General features: G+C 25.6%; 1 protein-coding gene across 1 annotated transcript in view; it reads left to right on the top strand.

Annotated features, from left to right (window-relative positions):
* Positions 1 to 459: 459 nt before the first annotated feature.
* The window catches only part of LOC135922388 (glucocorticoid receptor-like), a 55,964-nt gene continuing 38,007 nt past the window's right edge, over positions 460 to 18,416 (top strand). The window contains exon 1 of the mRNA XM_065456775.1: positions 460 to 567. The gene's annotated coding sequence lies outside the window, so the exon portion shown is untranslated. The remainder of the gene's footprint in view (positions 568 to 18,416) is intronic.

Here is an 18,416-nt window from a genome sequence, read left to right as displayed (position 1 = left end):
CATCCCTGCTTCTAAAAATATCAAAATTTATCAAATATATAGAAATATTTTGCTCAATCCGGTTAACAAAATATTACCAGAGTTCCACATTCTGACAGAGTAACGGGCTGGGCTGGGCATTGGAGATCTCTAATTCATAGCTTATAATTATATTTACAAAAACAGGTAACTTCTTGTTAGGGGGTGAGAATGAGTGGAAAAAGTATAGGGTGAATAATTATTATCTCAAAATGATATATATCTACAATAAAAAGGCAAATTCCAAAGTGGAGGGGGGGGGGATCTCTTCCTTAGCTCCGCCTAGGATGATAGTTAACAAACTGCTAAATAATTGATGATTAGTAACATAACTAATAGTTATTATTAGTAATATCCATAAGATTAATTTATCAAGAATATTTAGTATTTATATATAAAAACATTTCTTATTGAATATAATATGAACTAAGATTTTTTCATTTAAATTTAAAAACAGTAAAAAGAATTGAATGTCAAAAAATTCGCATGCCTTGCTCACTATTTGAAAGATGATATAATATTTCTATTTATATTCCATGTAACAATCAAGTATGATTTTTATGATATATGGTGATTTGAATTTATGCCTAAACATATATGATACATATAGATTTGCAAATAGCTTATCTTGATTTTTTGCTATGGTTTGGTATATTTATAAATCATTTTTTTTATAGATACTAAGATATCATTGTAAATATTTGTATTTAGTTTATCTCAATTATAAAACTTAATTTTATAATAATATTACAGTAGGCAATTATTAATTTATTATATAATAATCAATATATATAGATTACCTAAAATTATAAGTTAATTAATTTTTACTAATCTTATAATAATATAAGTAATAATTTGGATAAATAGATATTTCTATTTCATGAGAGTAAAATATTTCAATGTATTAGAATTTTTATTGATCTTAAGCAGACATATGCTATATGTGGTATTGGTAAACTTATTTTTTTTTTTACTAAACATAATTATTAAATCTGAAAAAGTTTGGTTTACTAAATGCTTTATAGAATAATATTAAAAATGTATTTACTTCTCTCACATTAAATGATTATTGCCTATTTACATGCATTGTAATCAAACTTTATAAAATCTATATTTTTTAAATTTATTTTTTGAAAAATTTTTAACCTTGAACATATTTTTATTAAAAAAACTTCTTTTATATTAACATTTAGAATAATTATTTTATAGGATAGGTATATTTGTTACTTTATATCTTTTTGTCTAGCTAATGTTTGACAATTATGCTAACCTGATTGATTGATATAATATTTGTCACAAACTTTGTTAAATTAATTGCTAAAATGTTACTATTTCAGATTTCAATAATGAATATTTACATTTTATATACATTTATATAAAGGTGCACTGATATCAATACCTTGATAATGGTATTGGCCAATATTTATGGTATTATACTTGATCAGAGATTGACACAGCCTGAAAGCATGGCCTGGATATAATGGGCAAAAATTTTTTAGGCTGGACAACTTGTGCAAAATATTTATACTAGAGGCCTGCAGACGTACCATTTGCACAGCTTGGGAAAAAAATTTGGCCTGGCCTAAATTTTTTTAAAAAACATTATATTTATTTTTAAATTTTTATCAATAATAATGGTGATTTAAAATATTTGGTTTTAAAATATACGCCCCAGGTATTTTTTCGACCCATGTGTATATTTTAAAAAATGGCCCAACAATGCTGGGCCTTCAAATCTCTGATTTATACACACTAGGCTGATCAAAGCTTTTAGTTAGGCAAATTTATGTTTTTTTCTTATAAAAAGAATGATTGATGGGCAACTTATATAATATTATTTTATGAGTGGACAAAAAATCTATGGGCTGGGCCAAATGATTTTTTAAAAATATCATTTGGTCAGTTTTGACAGACTCCTGATTCCACTTTTTTACTGATACCAATATGTTATTGATTGGCTAATACCACTGTTACACCAAGTTTTTTTAAAATGAAATTAATTCATGGGATAGAAAAACAAAATTAAAATAACATTTTATTAGAAAAAAATATTAAAAAAACTACTAAAAAATTGACAAAATTATTGCAAAATACAAAAAAACAATGCTACTAACATTGAGAAGACGATGAATTTTTTAAAAAATCTATCAATTATTTTTAAATTATAAATTTTTTTAAATTAAATTTTATTTTTTAAAACATTCAAAATTTTATAAAATATTTAGGTAAGGGTTGGGTGAAAATGTTCAATAAGGAAATTTTTTTAAAAAAATTAGCAATTATTTTTATAATTAAAATTTTATTAATTTTTTTACTTTTAAAATTATAATATACTAACAAACCTCACCACATATAAACTTTTTTATTGCTTGAGAAAAGGGAAAATATTGGAATTTATAAATGTAAATTTTTCTCAAAACACATTTTTCAAGTAGCAGCAGATTAATGAATCATAATATAAATTGTGTAAGAATAATAAATGCTCAAGCAGAAAAATGACATTTTGCTATTAACATGAACTTCATAAGCATGTGATAACCCTCTACCACCCTGTTCACAAAATTCAATACAACCAATTTATATTCCAATAAAGAATGTTCACGAATGCTTGATTGTCTATATTTGTATTGTAAAATTTATTGTATTTTAAAATTTTTAATGAAATTTCTAAAATATCAATATTGTAGCAGTAAAAAAAAAGGAAAAACGGTTTTTTACATTCCTATTTAAATCCAAAATAATTATTTGTAAAGATATAAGACTTTTCTCAGTATATATTTCCACATAAATATTATTTTTGATGACCATGTTTTTAAATTTTAATGAAGATTATCATCATAATTTATTTTCTTATCATTATGAGCCGATTTTTAAAAAGCGATCTCAATATTTTATTAGAAAAAATATTATGCAAGCCTTAAGATTTTGTTAATAGGTGGCACAAATTGAACATCTATTAGCGAAATCTCAAGGCTTAGACAATATTTTTCTGGCTAAAATTTGAGTTAGCCGTTTTTAAAAATCGGCTTAAATCGAGCCGTTTAACAACACTAATTAGAGTCTAATATTTTATTTTAAATTCTTTCTTTCTTCTATCTGTTTAGAAATTTGTCAATTGATTTTCTTTCTTATCAATACATGGCTTAATATACTAATTTTTAAATATTTTTTTTATAGGGGTTAATTATTATTTTGGGTATTAATAATCTTATATATAAAAATAAATCAATAATTTGCATACAATAAGTGATGAATTGATAAGAAAATAAAATGATTTACAAATTTCAAAACAAGTTATGCTGCATCTTTTTGAAATGGTTTAAATAATCAAAAATTATTTTTAGGGAAATGAACACTGGGAAAAATCTTATGCTTTTTTTCCAAATTAATGTTTTTTTAAAATTATATTTCATCAAAAAAATTTTTTTATATCAACATTGGCAAAAAAGTGGTATCAGTACATTTTTTATTTCTTTACTCCTACTGGAAAACTTCTTGATTTGGAATGAAATTTAAGTTATAGTTCCCTATTTTTAGAAATATAAATTTATTTAGGATAAATAAACAATGCAGAAAAGTGAATATAGAAGATTTATGTGATAAATTTTTTATAGGAAGCTTTAATAAATGAGTTAAGAGTTTAAAATTACTAATAAAAATAAACACGTTAATCTTATTACATAAAATTATATATTTTTCAAGGTAATTTTATTTTCTTTATCTCAGAAATAGATTTAACAATCATTAAAGTTTTGGCTTATCCTTAGAGTTATAACAGTTTATAATTGTAATTTAAAAGGAAATTATTAAATTATTCTATCTGATGAATATTCTCAGCAATATAAGATTTGCAATCTAATTTTTAAATAGTTAAACATTTTAAAAGGGAGGATATCATTAAATTATTATTCTGGCATCCCCTTCCTTTAGAGCCTGCCATAATTTCCTTTTAAAAATTAAAAATTTTTTTTTTAGAGATAAACAAAATTGGACTTTACAATTTTTTTTTTTTTAATTTTCACTATGGAAGATTTTTTATGCATAAAAATCATAAAAGATATTTGGAATTTTGGGCAAAATTTTATGAAAAATCTTGTTTGAGCATTCTCAAAAATTTTTTAATTTTTTTGATCTAGGCTTGGGTTGGTTTACGGATATTAAAAAAATATTTTTCTGGCTTGGGTCGGGTTGTAAGAGCTGTCCGACCCGAAACCCGACCCAACCCGAGAAATAAATATTAATATAAATATCCTAAATAATCATTATAATTCATAATGTCAATTATAAAACCATATCATTTTTTATTTATCACATTTTATTCTTAAAATGTCAATCAGTATAACATGTCATTTTCAATTATTATTTTATAATTTACATAACAACCATATACCAAACTATTTTATGTGATTATATTTTAGTATATTGCATTGCATAGTTAACGATATTATTACATACTTACTTTCATCATATTCTATTAAGTTAAATAAAATATATTTTACTAATATCTATTTAATTAAATAGCCTCATATTTTCATGTTAAAAAATTATTTCAATGGTTGCCAAATTAAAAAAATGGTGAAAAGATTAAACAGGGTTCCTAGGTCAAAATTAAATTGCGGGAGAAATTTGGTATTTTACGGGTTAAATATGAAAATTGCGGTAGAAATATAAAAATTGCTAAAAAAGTGTCGGCCTTCGTCTGGGACTGTAAATTATCTTAGTTTATCCCCTTATTAATTCTTATAATTACTTTATATAAATATTAACAAAGTCGGTTTGTAATTTCAAAATAGGTAATATTTTTTAAAATGTAGTGGAGTTACTTTATTTAAATTATATGTAAAAGAAAATAATTTGAATCTCCTCAAACAAGACATCAATGTCTTTCGGTATTTTTAATATATTTATTAGGGATGCACTGATATTTTTTATCGGATCGGATCGGGCCGATATTTCACCCATTTTAAAATATCGGTTATTATAGGCCAATATTAAAAAAATTTCCGATCCGATTCGATATAAAATGGCCTCTTTAACAAAAATAAAATGAAAAATTTTTAAAAATGTTAATCTAAAATCATTTATTTTTATAAATAAAATCGAAATCCATTTTTATGTATATTTTTTTAATAATAATAATTTATTAATAAACATTCTGCCATATTCTTATTTTTTTGCGCATTCTGTTTATAAAAGTGTGCAATAATCTCTTCAGAATCAGTTTTTAGTGAAGCTGGTGATATTGACAGTTACCATCGCCGCAGGCTGACCTTTGATAAATTGGAAATTTTGGTATTTCTAAAAAGAAATCTTCGATATATTAATGTTAAATATTATATTAAATATTTATTTCAAATTTCATATAAATTTGTTTATTACTTATTATGTATATAGATTAATGTATTATTTGTATATAAAAGTGATTTAACAATAAAAATATTTTTTTATATACTTTTAGAATTACAATTGAATTTAATATAAACTATAACTGATCATTATAATATATTTAAATAACATAAGTTATGGTATAGTTAAATTATAGATGTTATACTAATAAAAAGTATATATTAAAAATTAAAACCATTGATATCTTTACAGAATACAAAATTAGATATGATATCGGATCTGTAATCGTCCGATACCAATTTAATATTGGAAATATCGGATCGGATCCGCCTCCAAAAAGTGGCATCGGTACACCCCTAATATTTATTAAATTACAAAAACCATCAACTGATGGTTCTATCCAAAGGTCATAATATCTATATATTTGTAAATCGAGTTATTGAAATCAAATTTTGATTGCAAATATTCTAAAATTGTCTTAAATATTTGCTTCATTTAAAAATACTTTAATTAGAGTAATATTTGAAAATTTTAATATGATATTATTAGCAATAGCGCAATAAAATTTATTGCCAGTTTTTAACTGTAAAGATGAGCATAACTGCAGCATAATTTTGTGAATCTTTATTAAAAAAGTTTCTTCTGATTGCAACTGCATATTAACAACATGTAGTAGATTTCCTATATGTGAAATTAATCCTTAATATGCCTCTGCCATTTCACTCTCGAAAAAATTTTTCAAAATATTAGGACAGCTTTTATAATGTGTATTTATTAAATATTTTTTTAAAGGTTCGTAAAATTTTAAAATTTTATCGATGGCAGGTATAAATGATAACCACCTGATAGGGACATGTTGCAACAACTCACACCATTCCAAGTCAGACCACACCACCAACTCTTTTGATTCATTAACTCTTTTAGTTGATCAACTAAATTCGTGAAAATATTTCATTACAATTATTTCGACCCACAGATAATACATTCATTGCCTTCTTGCAAGAATTATGTAGTATATGGCATATCAGCCAATTGGTATTAAGTCAACATTTTGCTGCCTCAACTACATTCTGTGTTTTGCCAAAATTCACTGAAGCATTATCAGCGCAGAAAGCTGACATTAGTGATCTGCATCGGGCCTAATTTTTCAAGCCCGGCCCGTCCCGAAATTTTTTTAGAAAAGTTCTGCCGGCCCGGCCAGAACCCGAAATTTTTTAAAAAAAATTTACCGACCCAGCTCGGCCCGAATTTTATTTAAATATAGAAATTAATCTTTATAATTACTCAAAATAAAAGACATATGTTATATGTCGTTTAGTTTCAATAAATAAAATCAAATATTTTTATTTTACATAAAAAATTCAATATAAAATTGATAAATAAAATTTCCAAGTCCGTCCTGACCCGGCCCGATTTTTTTAAATATTAGGCCCGGCCCGAACCCGATTATTTTAAATAGAATTAGGTCGGGTACGGGCCGGGCCTAACTTTGCAGATCTAGCTGACATGCAACTCATTGATAATCTCGAATTTGTTATATTTACCATTATATGGTTAGTATGCTTTGGATTTTTCACTATCTGAGGAAAAAATTTGATAGTTTTATTGAAACGCCCTTATTTTTGTTGAAATAGCGAAGGATCAAGGGAAATGTTTTGACGACCATCTTTAATACGAAAACTTGGTATGCTAGTTATCTATAATGTATTTTAAAAATCAAAATTTTAGAGCGCTAGCTCTATCAGATCCAAGATATACGTCTTTAAAGTCGAAAATCGCTTAATACTTGATTTCATATATCTTATTTTTTATTAATGCTAAAGATAGAGTTACTAATTATATATCATTTAAATTTAACATTTTTGGAAAGGGATTTTTTTGGGTGTTGATATTCCTAGTAATGTATGTTACCTCCATAATTTAACTGTCTAATTAAAAAAATCGATGGCGTTTTTTCTTTTTTAAATTTATTAAAATTTTTAATATTTTTATAAATAAAAAAATATAATATAGATGTCGTTATATTAAAAATCATTATAATTTAATAAAAATATATTTTATTGGTATTAAAATAAAAAAATCCATTGAGTATAACAAATATGATGTCGTGGGACGATATGTAAGCAAGCAGTCCTTTCGGATATGATTATTATTACAATGCTAAAAATTTTTTATATAAGCTATTATCAAAAATACTTCTTATCTTTATCGTATTCCATTTGCACTTATTAATAGAATTTCCGGAGGCCATAATTTATAGGTATATTTTGTATCTGGGATCTACTATCGTTATTATTTGATTTCACTATGGTAAAAGAAAGATGTGAATATATCTCCTCAGTAATTTCATTCTTTTTTAGTACTATGGCTAACCACCAAAAATTGTCATAAACATATCTTTAGAAAAAAGAGCGACCCAGACAATTTTCTTAAATAAAAAGACAGATCACATGTATTTATCACGATGTTTGATGCTTAGTTAAGAAATAAAAAGGTATGAAACTGAGGAGATATATTTCTATTTTACATATTATGGATAAAAGATGGCTGCCCCATAATCTAATAATTATAGTAGACCCTACAACAACCCAGGACGTTCTTACAAATTATCGCCTCAAAAATTCTATTAATATGCACAAAATGGAATACAATAAGTACAATAGACAATTTTTTTATTATAGTTTTTATAAAAAATTTTAAAATATGTTTTTTTTAAATATAGCCTCCTTATAATAATAATATCCTTCTGGGATGCTTGCTTACATACGCCCTAGGATATCATATCGGTTATATTTAATTGATTATTTTATTTTAATATCAATACAATACATATTTTTTAGGGTTGTGTCGATTAACAATTTTTCACCGATCCGATCCAATCCGATCTGATATTTATATTGATTTTTATTTACCATCTATCTTTGTTTCAATGTCATAAAATTATCAAAATTTTATAATTTAAAAAACCAACTAGCTTTCAAGAGTGATTAAGTGTTCTATATTTTTTTTTCCTCCAAAAGTTAATCTCATTTAAACGCAATGTTAGTGAATTAGTGTTAATATTATGTTACAGCTCCATTTAGCCGATTTTTAAAGAGGGCTAGATCAGGATTTTCGCAAAAATATTATCACCTAAACATCGTTTCGCCAATTTCAGTCCTTTCTGCCTTCTGTGGGCAAAATCATTAAGCTTGAGTAATGTACTTACGTTTTTAAAAATTGGCGAAACCGAGCCGTTTAGCAACACAAGTTGAATGTACTCGTTAGACATTTTAAATCCTTTTCTTGTTGCAGATAATATAACAAAATATAGTGTAAAATTTTTAGCTATTTTTTAAACATTACAACAAAAACAGTATTTTAGTTCCTTTCATTGATATATTCTTATGAAATGATTTGTAAAATAAAAAAATTATATGATTATATATAAAATCATAAAATAACCAAAAACGATAAAAATATCGGATAGGATCGTTTTACTGAATATCGGTGCCGGTCCGACCCATCGACACAGCCTAATATTTTTATTAAATTATATTATATTATAATGATTTATAAATATATTAAAAATTTTAATTAAATTTAAGGAAAAAATGCTATCGATTTTTTTGATTATATATTTAAATATAAAGGTAATAAACATTACTAGCTTTATTTCATTCAACACCCAAAATATCCCTTCTCAATAATGTTAATATTTTTATTATAAGAAAACATATGAAATTTTTTTTTGATATTTTCAAATGTAGAACTTTAGGGGCTATAAAATGATATATAATTTGTAACTATCTTAAGTATTTGAAAAAATAAGATTTAATGAAATCAAGCATTGGGCGATTTTCGACTTTGAATTGGATCTGATTGAGCTAGCGCTCTAAAATTTTGATTTTGTACAGCATAGATAACTAACATGCTAAGTTTAATTCATTTTTGAAATGGTCGTCCGAAACGATTTATAATGGAATGATCTTACATGGAAGAATTCTCAAATCAAAATATTTATTTATTCTTTATTTTAATGTTAAGTATATTAATTAAGCAATAACTTTTGATAATTTAAAAGTTTTTATCTATTTTGTGCAATTTATTGCAAAATATGATATTATTAGAATTTTTATTTTTTTAAATTAATTTTATAATTGTGATAATCATTCAGGCAAAAAAAGAATAATAGAAAGGAATTCTAACATTAATATTTTTGAGCCATTTGCCGGGTCTATATTTTATTGATGATGTGAGTAGCCTTGAAAGAATATTAATATAAAAATTATTTAAATGACATGATGAATTTTTAACTCAATATGAATATCATTAGGAAAATAAATTGACCATCCTAATCCCCAACCCAATCTTTATACATAAAGGTTTTATTATTAAAATATCTATTAACTTTTAGTAAACAAATCAGAGACCTGGAGTTAATGCTCCACCAAAAATGGGACTGTTAGATGGTATGTTTAAAAAAAAATACAAACTTGGGCCAACCATAATTTTTTAAAATAAATTTAAATGATATCAATTAACGAGTATAAAATCATATGATGGATCATTTAATATTCATTCGCATCTCACAAATTACCAAAATTTAAAAACCCAGGCTGGGACGTAATTAATATAATATTAACCAAATAATTTTATTAATTATAGACCGGGTTTGAAAATGGAAAATTGATATTGGGTTCAGAAATTTGACCTCTGTTTTAATTCGTTAATATTTTATTTTTTTTACTATAAGGATATCAAAGGTTACATAATTATTTTCCGAATCCTCCCCCTTCAAATTATTAAAAATGTATTTCATAATATAATCCATTTTTTTTGAAAGTATTTTATCAATCGAATAACAAAGCAAATAATCCAATTTTCATATCAAAAACTAAGAAGTCTCTTTATTTTATTATCCCATATTGAAATTAGATATACAGATTTTATTTTTTTTAAGCGGGACACCCATGTGTCCACAAAATAAGCAAAATATTAAAAAAATCTTCAAATAATTTTCTTATTCGTTTTATTTAAAAAAAATATTTATATTATTTTATAAATTATTACGTTTTTCGAATTCATTTATGTCCACAGCAGAATTATATATATGTTATTCATTACACTTCTGATTAAAGTTTTCATTAATATCACAGACCCCCCAGTGTATACTCGTATAATTAAAGATGCCGGTATACCTCTTAGAAAGGTACCCTTGAAACCCAGAGCTAGTATTTGTTTTTAGGTTAGCAGATTATTGTGTTATATTACTTGTTAATCATTAAAGGTAATGAAAAATTCAGTGCTATGCCGGACCCGATCGATGATGACTTTAAAGTGAATCTACGCCGCCATAATTTTTCCATCAGCGCACAGGTCTAACTAGAATTTTATCCAGATTCTCACAATGGAACTGTTTTTGCATGCCTCCCACAGGCAATGACTTCTATACACCACCCAAGTTTCTGAAGCTGCCATCTTAAAAATATACTCCCCTAAAAAGAAGCAGAAACATTTATGAAATTTATTCACCCATCTCGTTACTACTAACATTCCACCCTTATTTGGTTCTTTTTCTTGAACTGAGTTTTAATTCTCTTGTTAAAATTAGTAGTAGAAAACAATATTATGCGATATCTAATTAAAATTTCCTTGGTGTTATTCCAAATAAGTAATTTTGAATGCTATAATTTTATTATTTTCCGTCAAAGTTAAGAGAAAATACTTTTTCTTAACATTATCAGTCCATTATTGAATACTTATATTTATTTTGGTGGTTATATTTTTAGACATTGCTTGAATTTGACATGAAGGTAAATGTCATGTAACATAATGTCTAAAGAGAAAAAACATTTTGATTTTTTTTCTTAAATAACGAGCGAATGAAGTTGAAAGATCTCTAATATTTTCTTTGTAAATTTGAAATACAAAAATTTATTTTATTTCATATTTTTCTCCATAATTTCATAAATTTGTAATAGTAAAAATAAAACCTTCAATCAAAATAATTCTCACGAGGATTTAGGAGAGGGGGGGGGGTACTCTGATATAGTTTGATACAATTACTTCGAATATATGTACCACCTCGTAAATTAAATTGCTTCTTACCCCCTTCTTTGTTGTATCTACTATTTATTGGTCCTAAAAAATACCGATTTTCCTCGGCCCGGCTCGATTATAGTAGAGAAGTGAGGCCCACTCATCGGAGACAAATATGCCCACCGGTTCTATCTCGATAATTATATTTTAATAATCTTAAATATTGGTTGTTTAAATTCTATATAAAAACTATTTAAAATATAAATAAATAAAGTTCAAAGTAAAATATAAGATTGATCAGATGAATTGAAGGATTACATTCACTTTTCAGAGAGTGCCCATTATATTCGACATCTACACTTTCACAAATTGTGCCAATAAATTATGATTTACTACTAAAAATATGTCAGGGTCGGCTCTTCAATTACCCTCTGTGCGCACGGATTTTAAATATTTAGGGGAGGCAATTTTTTTAAAATAAATTTTATGAAAAATGAATTAAATAAAAAATGTATAGATTATGCCTATATATTATTATTCCTGCAGAGATACCATTTGCACGGCCCAGCCCTGCCCGTATTTTTTTAAAATATATTACTTATTTTTAATTTTTATAGCTAATAATGGCGTTTTAAAATATACGGCCCGGCCCGGGTCTTAAAAAAATAATTTTAAGCCCGGTCGCGATATATTTAAAAAATTAAAATTAGCCCGGCCCACAAGTCTGATATATATTTATGCTATAAAACATTTATAATATTTTGAAAATATACATATGGTGATTTTCATGCCGAATCACCAAAAAAACTCGATTCTCAACACTTTTTATTTGAAGTTTGGCCGAGCACGTTTAGGGTAAAATTTTCTAATAATATTTAATACAAATTAGTAATTATATATTAATCAAAATCTATTAAATATTTTATATACAGCTACCGAATATCTATTGCCATTTTTATATTAGATACTATTCAAAAAGAAACCCCCGTGAAAACAATATCTCGCTAAAGAGTTTTTAAAAATTAAATAAAAAATAAGAGATTGAAAATTGCTTTGAAAGATAATTTACTCGGAATGTAATAAAAAGAAAAATTCCCATTATTCAAGTCAGTAAGCAAAATTTTTAAATATTTCTTTCAAAACTTTAAATAACTTAAGCCCTCATTATTTGTATCCTCGCCAATTTTTTATTTTTAAAATATTAAATGAAAGGGAAATCTTACTTATATGCGCGTTTTTGGAAAATTATGCTTTTGTGGCTCAAGATAACTAGGGGTATACCGATACCACTTTTTGGAGACCGATCCGATATTCTTGATATTAAATTGATATCGGCCGATTACCGATCCTATATCACATTTAATTTTGTATTCTGTAAAGATATCAATGGTTTTCATTTTTAATATACTTTTTATTAGTATAACATCTATAATTTAACTATACCATAACATGTCATTTAAATATATTATAATGATCAGTTATAGTTTATACTTAATTCAATTGCAATTCTAATTTATTGATAAATCACTTATATATATAATAAACAAATATATTATGAAATATGAAATAAATATTTAAAATTAATAAATCGAAGGTTTCTTTTTAGAAATATCAAAATTTCCAATTTATCATGGGAACTGTTAATTTCACTAAACACAGATTCTGAAAAGATTATTGCAACGCTGCAAAAAAATATCAATATGGTAGAATGTATATTAATTAATTATTATAATTAAAATATTAAACATAAAAATGAATTTCGATTTTATTTATAAAAATAATTGGTTTTTAGATATATCTTTTTTTTTAAATTTTATATTTTATTTTTGTTAAAAACGCCATTTTTTATCGGATCGGAAAATTTTATAATATTTGCCGATAACCGATATTTTAAAATGGGTGAAATATCGAAAGATAACGTTAATGAATTCCATCTAAATAATAACCAGATCACCCATCATTTTCTAGTATATTATGAAAAAAATGATATTATTATTAATAATGTAACAATATCAATGCTTAAACCACAATGCATGTGCTGTTTATATTTCAAACTTATATGATTAGTTTTCCTAAGAGTTCGAATATAGTATATCAAGACTATTTTATTTTTCCTGAACTATTAGCACAATACAAAATAATCACAAACTCTGGCATCAAGGTCTAATGATATTTTTTTCAATACTGTCCACTACAAAAGTGCTTACGATAGCGTAAAAATAAACCAAAAAGTTAGCATCAAGGGCTACCTAGTTCGATTGGTTAATTATTGCAAAATAAATATTGTTACTAACTATTAATTTGGATTGATGAATATAAAAAAAATTCTCAGAAGCTTGATTCCGAAAAGCTAAGCTTATTAGCGGAGCACAAAAGTTCCATATCTTTATTCTTGGGGCAAGGCGTAGACAGGTTTTCCTAAAGGTTGATTTATGGAAGTTTCTCCCATAAATTTTATTAGTGGACCTTAGATAAATTTTTCTTAATGCCTCCTTGATACATCATCATCGGTTTTAATACGTTTTTACTTTTTACAAAGGGCTTAATTTTTGTTTTTAGAGCACGAGCTCTTTGAAATCTGCTATCGAATAATCTGATAAGTTTAAGCAACTTATTTACTATTTTTCGACCATTATTTAGGTCTACCTTTAGGTCTCTTATTGTATTTTTTAAAGATAAATCACTTCAAGATCCTGTACCGGTTCGGTCCGCGTCTTTGGATTCAGTTATTCTTTTAAAATAGCTGGTTCTTACCCGTTTTTTTAAAAATATATAATAACGTATTTATAATTGAAAAAAATGAAGATCATCTGAAAAAAATATTTAAACATTCTTTTCTATTTGAAATATATTTAATTAATAAACAGATTAATTACAAAACAACATCTCTAGAAGATTAAAATATTGAATACTATCGATTAGTTAGTATATTTACGATATACTAATAAATTTTAATATATTTTCATTGTATTATAATTACATTTATATTTATAAGGGAATTAATAAATATATTTTTTATAAGATCCAATATCTGACCCGGCCGGGTAATTAAAAATTTTTAGGAATTGGTGCCGTCAAGATTTGATCCGGTACATCTCTGTATATTTCCAATATTGTTATTTCTTAATCCAGTCCGCGTCTCTGCGAAGTACAAGATCTGCTCATCTCGATTGATGCCACGGGATGTAAGTAAATTTTTAGACTTGAGATTATAAACACTTGTCTTTCAAGGTGAAACTATGCCTAGGATAACACGTTTTCTCAAAATTAACATTGATGGGCGATTTGAAAATACAAACAAAAATATTTGCAATAATTTTTAGGAACTTAATGCTTTAAATGCACCGTTAATTATTTTTTTGTATATAATCGTTTAAATTATTTTTTAATGCTGTTTTATCTACATATTTTTTTTTCATTTTTTGATTTATTAAAATATTTATATTAAATAATGTCTAATAAAATATTTTAAAAAATTATGAAATGATTATAAACGATTGAAAAATATTAAAATAAAAAGAGAAATTATACAATAGTTAATTGTGTTCCCAAAAAGGAATCATAATTATATCTAAAAATTTCAATGTTTTGTCATTTTATATGAATAAAAATTTTGTTCAAAATATAATTATTCAAATTAAATTGAACTCTTCCTCACCTCCTGAAACATGATAACTCAATTCGCATAACAGGTTTGTGATATGATATAAGGCAGGTAATATTTTTTTATGCATATATACTAATAAAACCATCAAATTTAAAAATTTGCTAATTTACCTCATATTGTCATGCCTTGATGTCGTAATTTTGCAATAGTCATTTTTTTAGAGACTTGAAGAAGTTTTTCCCTTTATATGATGGAAATAAATGACAACGAGTGGACCTCTTAAATGATTATTTTAACGCTTGCTTATACTTCGCCCTAAATTGGTTACATTTATGCCCGAACGTTGCAAGAATAAATGCTACCAACCCTTCGGTAACAACAAATATGAAATAATTATATACAAATTAAAACTTAATTACTTGAGGTTATCTTCATTGATAATAATTTCAATTGAATATGCAATTTTAAAGGATGTAGAAAGTATTTTTTTTACACAATTTTTAAAGCTTAATCTCATCAATTCTAGATCATTTTAGATTACCATCATTCTTCAAACGTCAAGATTAAATCACTTTTGTGCCTTAGAAAATGGTAAGATTCACACATGGAACTTCTCCTATGTGGACCGTATTATTTTTTTCTAGGGCCGATTTTTTTTTATTTAGATTGAGCAGCTAAAAAATTTTCGGACCTGGGTAGGCAATTCATGTGACAAATTTTTTTGCATAATTCAAATTTATAATTTTTTTCTTCGCAAAAAATTATTATGGGCTTATCCATGATAAAATATCTTGATTAGGATCTAATGGGAAATATCTTGAAATTGCTAAAATCATTTGATGTTGCAGTGGATTTTTTTATTTACAAATTATTAGTTTCCTGTTACATTCTAGGTTTGGAAATTTAAAAACCGCAATAGTTATCACGAGAATTATTTCACTCCCGTTCAATTTTTAAGTCATTATGGGACCAAATTATTGCCTTATAAAGATATGAAACAAATGGTAGAATGTGTGAAAAATTTTTATTCTGATGCAAATTATATATAAAAATGATCCAATAAATATTCATCAAATACTAAAATAAAAAACGATATTTAGAATTAGACTTTCTAGATTTTCAATTCTAACGAGAAAAATATTTTGTGTCCCGGTTAACTACAAGCACTCGATTGGCATCTTTTTCAGTTGCTTACCTTAAATTTAAGAAGATCCTCACTATCCCTCTCAAATCTAAACTATAAATATTTGGTAAAAAATGTTTCAAATGAATTTTAAAATTTTATAATTTTTCAAAGTAAGAAATTTCAGTGAGGCTACAACCGATCGCCGATAGTTTCAAGGCAAAAAACGCCCCGCCATGCTTTTTTTTATCAGAACACAGGTTTAATTAAAAATTTTGGAGGTTTCTAAAATCACAATAATTTGGATAAATTAAAAAAAATAAATTAACTATCTTATAGGCAAACCTATTTTCTGAGTTATCTACGAGCGTGACACATTCAATTCCTTTTATTATATTAAAAATCGTTGTTAGCAAATTAATCATCGTGACAAAATATATATTAATGTAATATGGCATTGATTGTTCACGACAACGTGACTCGTCAATTTATTCGCTTTTACATAGATATAGTTGAGATTAAGATGCCCCATAAAATAGGGAATTTCAAGAGTGCGAAAAATTTTTCTTTCTCTGGAAGGCAGAGAATAATTATTATATAATAAAGACAATAGACTTTATATTTGGTAAAATTTTCTTTTGATTATCTCTAAAACAATAATTCTAAAAAATATATTTCATATTTTTTTTTACAATCATGAAATTTTTTTTTCTTTTCGGTCATGGGTTACTCTATTTGAATATTTACTGATTTGTTTAAAAGAAATTTTGGATTCCATCTGGCCTATTTCCGTCTTGATAGGGATAATTTCATATTTATTCATATTTCTTTTTTGATATTAAAATGATTTTGTGGTCGAGTGTCATGTGTTTTGTTCGCAATTTGTGCAATAGAATTGTATATGGTATATAATTTTAAATGCAAGCTTTTTATTTGCAACTATATTTTTCATACTTCCTCTACCTCTAATTTTAGGTTTTATTAAAACCAGAGTATGGAACTTGTTCGAAAAAAGGTGCTCCTAGTTCTGAATATTTTTAAAAAGTGGTTCTGATCCCCCATAAAATTTTGAAAAGTCTTAAATTTTACGCAGTTCCGAGTGTCTCAGGTTCCACACTTTTAAAGCAATCATAAGAATAATAAATAAACTAAAAATAAATTACACAACATTTTAAACAATATAATTTAGAAATTTCTTACACTTTCATTAGAACCGGTTATTTAAAATGAGTTCTGGTTCCTATAAATTTTATAAGAGGTGTTTCAGGTTCCTAGATTTGTCCCCATTCCGAGGGTTCCAGTTTTCCGGTTGCCGTACAGGCTATCCTAGTCAGAAGTTTCCAGACTCTTTGATTTTTAATATATTGTAAACTTTGTAGCTAATAAATTGCTTGGCACATTGGAAGGAATTCATGCAGATTTTATACTTATAATTATTTTTTTATCACTTAATTTCTCTATAAGGACTTCACGAGAAGGTTTCCTATTTATCGAAGTTGTATTTTAACTTATATTTTTAATTACTACTAGACGCTGATTTTAAATAATTTTTTTTTTATATAAAATTTTTTTTGATTGTAGCACAACTTAAGTGTAATAATAACCATATGCTAAAATAATATATTAGGTATTTGTATTTGCATGATGATTATTTGCAAATTTTATTGTGATAATATTTTAAGTATGATAGCTGAAAAAATACAATATATCAATTTTTACGTACCCCCCCCCCTAACTAAAATAGCCAAATCTAATATATCGATTGGTTCTTTAATAAATTACATTTAAGGCCACTTATTTTGACTTAAAATTTATAATCAAACAAAACGTCTATATTTTGTTTATAAAAAAATTTTCCCGCCATTTTATCCATAAAATATACCTTGGCAATCAATTAATGTAAGAAATTGTTCCAAATAGGGATAGTACTTGATTTTAACATTACTCAACGTCTGATATATTTTTTAAGAATATAATTAGTGTTGTTAAGCGGCGAAATCAAGATTTTAACTAAAATATTATTATCTAAGCTTCGAAATTTCGCCAATAGATGTCTAACTTTTTCATCTGTGGGAAAAATCTCTAAGTTGGGTAATTTACTTTTGACCAAAACCTTGATATGGCCGTTTTTTAAAGTGGGCTAAATCGAGTCATTTAACTACATCAAATATAATAAAATGCTTTATAAGCCTTACATATGAAAAAAAACATTATTTAAATGTTTGAATCGGATTATTAGGTATTCCATTTCTAAATCTGTTAATTATGTTATTCGTACGAGTCTCATTTGCTAGTTTATTA

Source organism: Gordionus sp. m RMFG-2023, chromosome 1 (assembly GCF_954871325.1).
Source record: "Gordionus sp. m RMFG-2023 chromosome 1, tfGorSpeb1-WG-v2, whole genome shotgun sequence".
NCBI classification, from domain to species: Eukaryota; Metazoa; Nematomorpha; class Gordioida; order Chordodea; family Parachordodidae; genus Gordionus; species Gordionus sp. m RMFG-2023.
This window is presented reverse-complemented; position numbering and strand designations above follow the sequence as displayed.